Source organism: Nansenia antarctica, assembly GCF_963989245.1.
Source record: "Nansenia antarctica genome assembly, chromosome: 6".
Taxonomy (NCBI): Eukaryota; Metazoa; Chordata; class Actinopteri; order Argentiniformes; family Microstomatidae; genus Nansenia; species Nansenia antarctica.
The window spans coordinates 58,379,963-58,389,893 of record NC_137676.1 but is presented as its reverse complement, the minus strand read 5'-3'; positions in this window follow the sequence as shown (position 1 = coordinate 58,389,893).

Genomic DNA, 9,931 nt, shown 5'->3' with positions numbered 1-9,931 from the left:
ATGGCTGAGTCCACCCCAGCCCAGCTTATACAAGCTCACGCACAGCGCACCCATTTCATTCAGCAAACCACCTCTTCACAAGCCTGTAAAAGAGCGAGTCAACTTGGTTTTGTGGGGTAGTGGTGGTCTAGTGGATAGTGAGTTGGACTTGTGATCGGAAGGTTGTGAGTTCGAATCCCGCCTGAAACCACACCACTACTAGTGTGTCCTTGAGTAAGGCACTTAGCCCTCAGTTACTCCAGGGGGAATGTCCCTGTAATTCGTAATTGTAAGTCGCTTTGGATTAAAAGCGTCTGCTAAATGGCAAAATTATTATTAATTATTAGTTCAACATCTTACTATGGGACATAGGCACAACAACCAGATTGCCAAAGTCCATGGAGAAAGCCTGAGAGAGTACATGGAAATGCACCCTGTTCACCCTTCTCAGCTCCAGCACCAAGGGGCAGCTGTGGCTCTGGAGGTAGAGACGGCGTCAAGTGATCGCAATATCAGCAGTTTGGCGGTTCGATCCCCGGCTGGCCATGTGTCGAGGTGTCCTTAGGCAAGACACTGAACCTCAAATTGGTCCCAATGAGCGGGCCGCCGGCGTCTTGCATGATAGCTTGCTCAGCTCCAGCACCAAGGACCGTGTGCGACAAACAAGGTGCAGTGCCATCCAGACAGTAGAATCTCACTTTGGAAAAGCACAACCCCCCGAAACAGAAATGCCCTTGAACAGAACCTAAAACAGCAATTGCTCTCGCGGAAGGCGCCCAGACTCCCAAAGGGGGCTGCAGGCTTTTAGAACCTTAAGCTTCTGCAAAAGCCTCCACTGTACAGTGGCAAGGAGCAATTTGAATAGTGCCCTATAGTGCCCTAAGACATCAGAGAAAAACACAAACTGTTGATCACACCCCTTGAACGGTTGGGTCTGACCTTGTAAACGTGTCGTGAGCACTGGGCAGAGTGTGTTCAGACGCCTATTCTCTGGAGAAGAAGCGGGGGGGGGCAGGGGGGTGGGGAATACAAGGGAGACAAGGGTTCAGTGCCAACTACTGTATGTCATAGACATGACTTTGAGAACAAACTGGAGACCGGACAGATGCGGCATAATATATGCCATATAGCTGACACTTTTATCCAAAGCGACTTACATACATTTGTCAGTATATTTGGTCTCAGCGGGAATCAAATCCACAACCTAAGCGTTGTTAGCGTCATGCTCTACCAACAGAGCCACAGAGGACCACAGGCACGCTCCCTTCACGAACGACGGATAAAAGGGTGTGTGTCCCTATAATCGTTTCACCAGGACCAACATGGCAGGATTGTGTACTATAAGAACGAGAGGGCTATGAGAGAGCTACACCACACCCAGCCTCTCAAACCAACCCTCAAACACCATCCACTTTGAAGTTGTGTAGACTCTCTGTGGAGGCGGGGCCCTGGCACCCTGAATCGTGGCTATCCCGTTCGGGGCCGAGCTGGAGGAGGCAGCCGTTGCGTTGGAGTCGAGGTACCCAGCCAACGACGTCTCCCTGGACGGGGGGGGGGGGGGGGGTTTCAGCCGGCTGACCATGCATCAGCCATATGGAGGTGGACGCAGCCAGGTCTGATAGAGCCAAAGCTGAAGTACTTATCCCATGTAGACTGAATCAGAGATAAGCAGTCTGAGAAGACAAGCATGCCTGTGTAACAGGTCGAGGGGACGGGCTGTTCTCCTTTGGCCGGTCGAGAAGTAGAGAAAAATGTAAGTAGAAGTAGTCTCCCGAAATGGGATTAGTCTACCTTATGCTAGCTCTGAATGTGAAGCAGATGTGCCAGTAGTAACACTGGTGTCGGCATACAACCACAAAGTTGAACCTGAATCACGAGAGAAAGTAGCTAGGTTGGGGTTTAAAGTAATTACCTAGTGTGGGTTTATTACTTGCCAATCACTCGGTTGTTGTCAGCCAGCTAAGGAGCTTGATTTCGCTTCTACGCGACTTAGGATGCTTTGCAACTGCCTAACACCTGTACGGAGACTCTGTACCACAGTACAGAATCAACTGAATCGGTTTAAATTATGTTACCACCATTCTGTTACCAGACATAAATCAACAACCAAAATATGTCTTTCTGCAGACATATTTGAATCGTTGTTAAATATCTGCTCCGAATTCAGTTTTGAAGAAAAACCCAGGGAGATCTTCCATTACTGAACTTTGAATCTGCACAGTTCTTTCAAGTAAATGTTTTTTTGTTTTTGTTTTTTTCACTTAGAATTGTTGGGATAAGTCATTGTGCATAGAGTTTGCTATAAAGGGTTTTTGTTTGTAATGCATTTAAAAGTGAAAAATTGGTCTAGCAACATTCTGTTACCATGGAATTGCCCGTAACATTGAAGCTTCCTGAAAACATTCTCTTATTTCACCTTTCTTTAGCTAGGTTGTTCTGGTTGGTTAACAAACACTATTCTCTCATGGGACCTCCATTCCAAACCGCAAATTATATTTATGCGGCGGAAAGCTGCAACATTTTAGGCGGCCTAAAAAATACATGAATATTGCTACCTTGCAGTTCTGATTTTAGATACAATTCAGATCTATCTGATTTTAGATACAATTCCAACTACAGTGTCTGGTGATCCCTCTCTCATGGAATATCCATATCAAGGCTTCCTGTTCTTTCCCAACCTCATGAGAACCAATACTTTCCATTACTTACTCTATTGTAGTTTCAGCCTAGCTCATCTGTTTGCCGGGAAGACAACCCTTCCCCTGTTCACTCTGACAACTTTCTAAATGAACTCCATGATGTTTTTTATTGATTTCTCATAATCCTCTCGCCCGTAAATACCCCCCAGATGCAGTTACACTCCCGCAACTGTCTACCTGCTTTATCTATCCATCTATCGCTCCAGAGTCGCGAACAACAAAGCACTTAAGAGGTCTCCGAACGGTGTCCAATTAGTACAACAAATACGTCGCCAATCTCACACTATCACATGACACTTCAGAGCAAAGCAGGCATTAGTGCCAATTAGAAGTTAATTTGCAGAATATGCTCACAATACAAATACGGAGAGGGAGATGGTTGGGGAGGGGGATAGAGAGGGTGAGGGTGTGTGTGTGTGTGTGTGTGTGTGTGTGTGTTCAACAGAGAGAATCTAAAAGTGCCTCCCTTTTGCCAACTGTGTAAAATGGCCAGTTATGTTTTGTGTCTCTCCCTCCATCCCACCCTCCTTCCCTCCTTTGCTCCCTACATCCCTCTCTCCCTCCACCCTTTAAATCCTCCAAACTGTTCAGGGAGCCTATCTGTGACAGCTGGCCCATATCTGAATAGGTGCTAATGGTGGCAGTCTCAATCATATCCTCTCTCTCTCTTTCTCTCTCTCTCTGTGTCTCTCTCCTTCTCTTTCTCTCTTCTTTTCTCTGTAACCGTTTCCCCCTTCCCATTTATCCGTCTTTGCCACTCTCTACCATCTCCTTTCTCCTCCACTTTGTAACTATTTCTCTCTATCTCTCCCTCTCTCTGTCCCTATTAATCCATTCTCTCCTTTCCTCTCACCCCTACCCAGCTGCCCTATCCCTGCACCCATTTATCTGCTCCCCCTCTCTGTCTCCTTTCTATGTCTGTCCCAGTTTGTGTGTCTCTCTCTCTCTCTCTCTCTCTCTCTCTCTCTCTCTCTCTCTCTCTCTCTCTCTCTCTCTCTCTCTCTCTCTCTCTCTCTCTCTCTCTCTCTCTCTCTCTCACACACACACACAAAGAGTACCTATGAAATGAGGTGATACAAATGGCATTTTATGGGTCTGTACAGGCCTACCAGGCAGGCCGTGCGGCAGGCAATCATAAAAGCCATTGTCTGCTGCGCGTTCCACTGTTAATGTGTTCCCTATGATTGAATGCTACTGATAGGTAGGATGGGAGGCCTGGAGAGAAGGGAAAGAGAAAGAGAGGAAGGGAGAGGGAGGGGAGAGAGAGAGGGAGAGAGAGAGAGAGAGGGAGGGAGGGAGAGAGAGAGAGAGAGAGAGGGAGGGAGGGAGGGAGAGAGAGAGAGAGGGACGGAGGGAGGGAGAGAGGGAGAGAGAGAGAGAGAGAGAGGGAGGGAGGGAGGGAGAGAGAGAGAGAGAGAGAGAGAGGGAGGGAGGGAGGGAGAGAGGGAGAGAGAGAGAGAGAGGGAGGAACTAGGTCGAAACCAGGATTCCTCACTTCTCTTTTAAATAATTGGGGACAGAGAGGGTGGCATCTAATTCCTGGGAAAAAGAAATGCCATTTAGAAACAAATGAAAATGGAAAGCCTGGTGTAAGAGAGGGGGGAAATAAATGTATCCCATATCGAGAGGGGGATTTCACCGCCGGAGGGTGAGGTGCAAGTGTTTGATTGCTTTTTGTGCTTTAATGCTATCCGTCTAAAATAATCGGCATATTTACATCGAGAAGGGCCCCCTATACTATGCATTATATATATATTTCTTTTTTCATTTTTTTTTTTTTTTACTCAACTGAAGCGTGAGCGGCATGATTGCAGCAATCCCCGGTTATGGGAATGGGTTCCATGATTCGAATCTCAACCACTTTAACTTTTCAAAGTCCATTCCCCTCTTTGTAGTGCGAATGTGAAATGTGCTTTTGCTGGCGTTGGCCAATACATGCGGTTCAATTACACCCACTTCGACAAACACTAGATTGCTAAATGTTCCACAGGCAGGCATGAGATTACGGTTGGATATCTACACATGTGCTATTGTTCAGGGTATGAATTATGCATTCACTCTTGGGGATGCCCTACATACAAGTGGGGCTGAACTAGTGATATTCTTATGGGGGGTGCGAACATTACACCTAGGGGTAACACTGATTTTCTACGGAATTACCCAGCAACCCCACAGCTCCTGTTGACTCCTGGAGTCATCATAAAACACTACCGCTGACCAATGCTAGGTAAGGTCCTCTGTGGCTCAGTTGATCGAGCACGGCGCTAACAACGCTTAGGTTGTGGGTTCGATTCCCGCTGGGACCATATATACTGAAAATGTATGCACTCACTGCAATGTCAGTCGCTTTGGGTACAAGCGTCAGCTAAATGGCATATACTGTATCTTATCATATATTATTATGATCTACAGCTGATATTTTTTTCCTGTTATTATTAGATTCTATTCTATTAATTTAAATAATAATTTTGCCATTTAGCAGACGCCTTTATCCAAAGCGACTTACAATTACGAATTACAGGGACATTCCCCCTGGAGTAACTGAGGGCTAAGTGCCTTACTCAAGGGCACACTAGTAGTGGTGTGGTTTCAGGCGGGATTTGAACTCACAACCTTCCGATCACAAGTCCAACTCACTATCCACTAGACCACCACTACCCCCCCTATTATTGTTCCAAGTACATCATATCCCCATCTATTGTAGCCTATTAGTGTGCTGATATCCCACTGACCAATCAATTGCAAACACTATGATTGGCTGTGCTTTATACACAGTGAACGATCGTACCGTCGTTGCTAATATGCAAAGTGCCTTCCGATATCCATCTATTGCTGTCCAATGTGTGGCTATGCTAATGCTACAATCAATACTAAACGTGGGGATTCAGCTGTAGCCTACTGTATTTAATACAGGGTGAAATTGCTTGGACACTGCAGTGGCAGGGGATCATTGTTTTGGCACGCCTGTTTCACAATCAGCCCCTCATATCTCAGCCTAATGGCAGTGTAGCCCCGGAGCGTTCTTATGATTGACAATCAGCACTTTAGCCTCCAAACACGACAGGCTAATTAGTTTGGAAGCCCAGCCAGCTGGACTTGGCAAGGCAGCCCACGTCCCATGTCTCCCCCCCCCCCCCCTCCTTGTCTTCATTTCTTTTACTCTCCATTTCTTGTTGAATGAATGAATGAATGAATGAATGAATGAATGAATGGTCTTTATTGTCATTGCTATAGTACAGGTACCAAACAACGACATTTGGGAGGGGTGGCTCCCCTGGTGCTAGGAAAGAAAAAAAAAATGGAAAAAAAAAACAAGAAGGGAAAGGAGCTGGTTTACATAAATAAAGGCTATGTACACTATCCACTATACTATACTGTACAGATAAGACGACTAGGGTTGTCATATTGCACATCCATTGCTATCCATACTTTTGTAATTTTTATTTCATTTTATTTTTTTACCTTTCTCCAGCGTTGCTCCCCACCTTATTATAGAATACATTTGGCCGGTCTGTTTTAACTGCTCAAATTTGGCCGGATTGTTTTTAACTGCTCAAATTTGGCCGGTCTATCTTAACGGCTCAAATTTGGCCGGTCTGTTTTAAACTGCTCTTATATTAACACAAAACACATATTATGACACATGTTATCTCAATTATGCTGGCTCATGCTATTTTGTACGTATTCATCTATTGACGACTGCAATGTCCTCCTGGCTCCCTGCCTCTGCCATCAGACCACTGCAGCTAATCCTAAATGCTGCCGCCCGTCTGGTGTTCAACCTCTCCAAATTCTCCCACGTCACCCCCCTCCTCCTTCGTACCCTTCACTGGCACCCAGTAGCAGCTCGCATCGGATTTAAGACCCTGTCGCTCACCTACCGGGAGGCAGAGGGAACAGCCCCTCCCTACATGCAAGCAATAGTCAGCCCCCATACACCTGCCCGTTCGTTCACTCCGCTCTTCCACCTCTGCTGGGCCGACTGGAACTACTGCCTCGATTGGATTGCAACAGTTGTGCTAACCGGTCACATCTTTTCACCGTGCCACCGCTGTCAGGACAGCAGAGTCACAGATACACACACACACACACACACACACACACAGACACAGACACACACTACATTATGAGGAAATCTACATTCACTGACATGGACAGCGATGAATAGAAGACAGACCAGGACATACCATCCAATGCAATCCATGAAACACAGGACCCTTGTTCTCTTCGTTCACTGATATGTGGTATTGTTGTGGGTGCCTTCACATGCCTTTGTGACAGTATAAAGGTTATAGAAGCTTTAAATATGTTTTTCCAGTCTGTGAACATGTCTCTGTGTGATATCAAGTTTACTGCCACCAGGACTACCACAAAGTGCTTTTTTTTTCAGACCCCCTTCTGTGTCAAATAATTATGCCTGTGTAACCATAGTGTTTGTATGTCTGCTTCATAATAAGTCTGGTCGTGTTACTGTTAGATTATGAATAGGCTTAAAGTGATGCTGCGGGATACTTTGTATAATTTCAGCCTACAGTTCTAAACGTAGAGCTAATTAGAAGAAATGGGGCTCCGTCGTGTGCCTGCAGGCAGGTTCGTATGCTTGTGGAATCCACATAGCCCAATGCCACGGGCACGAGGCTATACACAATTCAAGTGAAACTAAATAGTACTGCTGGTTCACAGGTCGGTGGTGATAAACTATATTCTACTGTATTTGTTCTATGAACTATACTATCAAACATCCAGTCCCAAAATGAAAGGTTTACAAAAATATATATCTATATAATAATAAAATAGTAAAACATGAATAAAAAAAACATACAGTTCTATCATACAAACAAATGATGTGTGTAAATCACCCAACATATACGTTTCCCTCGGCTGTGTTCTTAGGCAGGGAGACTGAATCCCTCAGATCCATCCAGAAATGCACAACAGATCTACACCTATTCAACTGTACACTGACCTGCCTATTCTTCTGTATTCAGCCTGGCAATTATCATACGTTATATATCTGCCGTGTGGCCAGATAAGGCTTAAGGCTTGAGCCTCATCCTAGACTAAAAAGCATCTTCAATGGAGATTTGACATTGAAAGTGTGATTTAGTCCAGGACTAGGCTTAAGCCTTGTCTGTGAAACCGGCCCTATGAGTATGAATTAGGCTGTTTGAGGGAAGCTTTGAATCCTAAGCACCATGCCCAGTAGTGAGTATATCCCCCATGCCCATTTTGGAAAAAAACAATGTTGTATTAACATTACTTTTTTGGGTTGTATCGTTCATGATGGAAAATGGTGTGGTGCAACAATGTCTAAATAACTTTTGCGGGCAAGCTTTATAGTTAACTACCTGAACCTAGCTACTGCCCCGCCAGATCTCCAGGTACACACTACCGTGGATAGCAAGACGTCTGCTTTGTAGGCCATACATGAAGGTTAAGGCTAACATCGTTATGCTAGCAAAGGAGCTCCCGGCAATATCATGATTATCTGCCGAGCTTTCACGACATAGCCGGTAGTCCTCTCCTAGGCGAAAGTTATAGTGTGTTTATATCAGCGGTGTTTGTTGATGCTATATACTGTATCTTGCAGAAACTTTAGACAACCTTAGACAACAGCAGTGATCATGTTGGTGTTCACCATACATGGTCTATGGGCACGCAATCTCTTATAAATGTAATAAAAACAACATTACCGACAAGCTTATCTCGGCTGTGATGCACTGCTCGGAGGCATTATGGGATGGGGTCGCATCTTAATTGGTTGTGTAGAAATTGCTGTAGGTCTGACTGAGAAAACATGTTGATGTTTATCCATATTTCTTAGGTAGGTGGTGCATGGCTAATGAAACGACTCCTCATTCCACTTATTTAAGAAGACATAAGGGCTTAAACCTCACCTAGGCCCTTACTTCTTTACAGCAGCCTAGTGGCTCCACGCAGAACGATTCGGTTAGAGAAATTAACATGCAGGTAATGATGAAAATAAGGCCAACTGTGATATGGTAAATGGTGATGAGTCTAAAATGAAATACCTCTCGTAGTTGAAATACTAAGTATCGCCATTCTAAGCAGTTTTTTTCTCCATAATTTCTTGTCCCTGTAAGTGAAGCCAAGAGAGAACATGGCTGTAAAACAGCTGATTTAGGACTTGGAATCTGCACCGGGACTTTACAAGGTTGACTATCTAGCAGAGATGAGAGCGTAAAAGCGAGTTTAATCCCTTTTTAAAAAGCATGACATAAAAAGCTAAATGTGAAGGCGGTTAATAGAGCAAGAGGACTGTTTATTAAATACGTTTTTTGTTTTGGCCTCAGATTTGAAGCCAGAGGCTGTAGCTACACAGGTGTGGTACGCAAACACACACATATACACTCTTACAGTATGTGTGCACACACACGCATGCACACATACACGCACGCACGCACGCACACGCACACACACACACACACACACACACACACACACCTACACCACAACCCCCACCCACACTCACACACACACAACAACAACTGTATATACCAGAGGCTTAACAAACCCAGGTGTGCAGAGTCTGGCATGTGTTCCATCACCTTAATGAAATTAGAAGATGTCTGACTGAGTGGTTCTGCTACATAGCGCCTGCTAATGACACCCAAGGCTATATCCACCTAACTGCTGAGTTAACCTATATTCAGCAAGTCACACAACTCAAGTGTTGGGGTTTGGATATGCCTGCCAATAATAATAGGAATAGTCTGTATACTGTAGGTCTGTAAATAGTTGTGAAATCAATTACATTATACAATGCACTGTATAAACATCTCAGTAGGGTAGCAAAGGAAGATGTAAAGTACCATCTCTAAAATGATGAGAGTTTATACTCAACTAATCTATTCCCCTTAATAGCTGTTTTATGCAAAATGAATAAAAGATGAAAGTGGTGTGTGTGTGTGTGTGTGTGTGTGTGTGTGTCAGTGTGGGTCTGTATCTGACTATTTGTGTTTACACACACAGTGCGCCTGAGTGTGCGTGTGTGAAAGAGAGAGAAATGCTTTCGGCACATCAGAGATCCTCCCCTTCACTTTGATTGTCCCTGTAATCAGTTTCACCGTATTAAATTTGGATTAACCACAATAGCTGAATTAAAAGACTGGCGAGGAAATTATTTTTCCCCGCTAATGAAATTTACTAAACAATACCCCCCACCACCACCCCCACTCACACACACACACGTCCCCCCCGTGTCCCCCCCCCCCACTCAAAAAAGGGTTGAT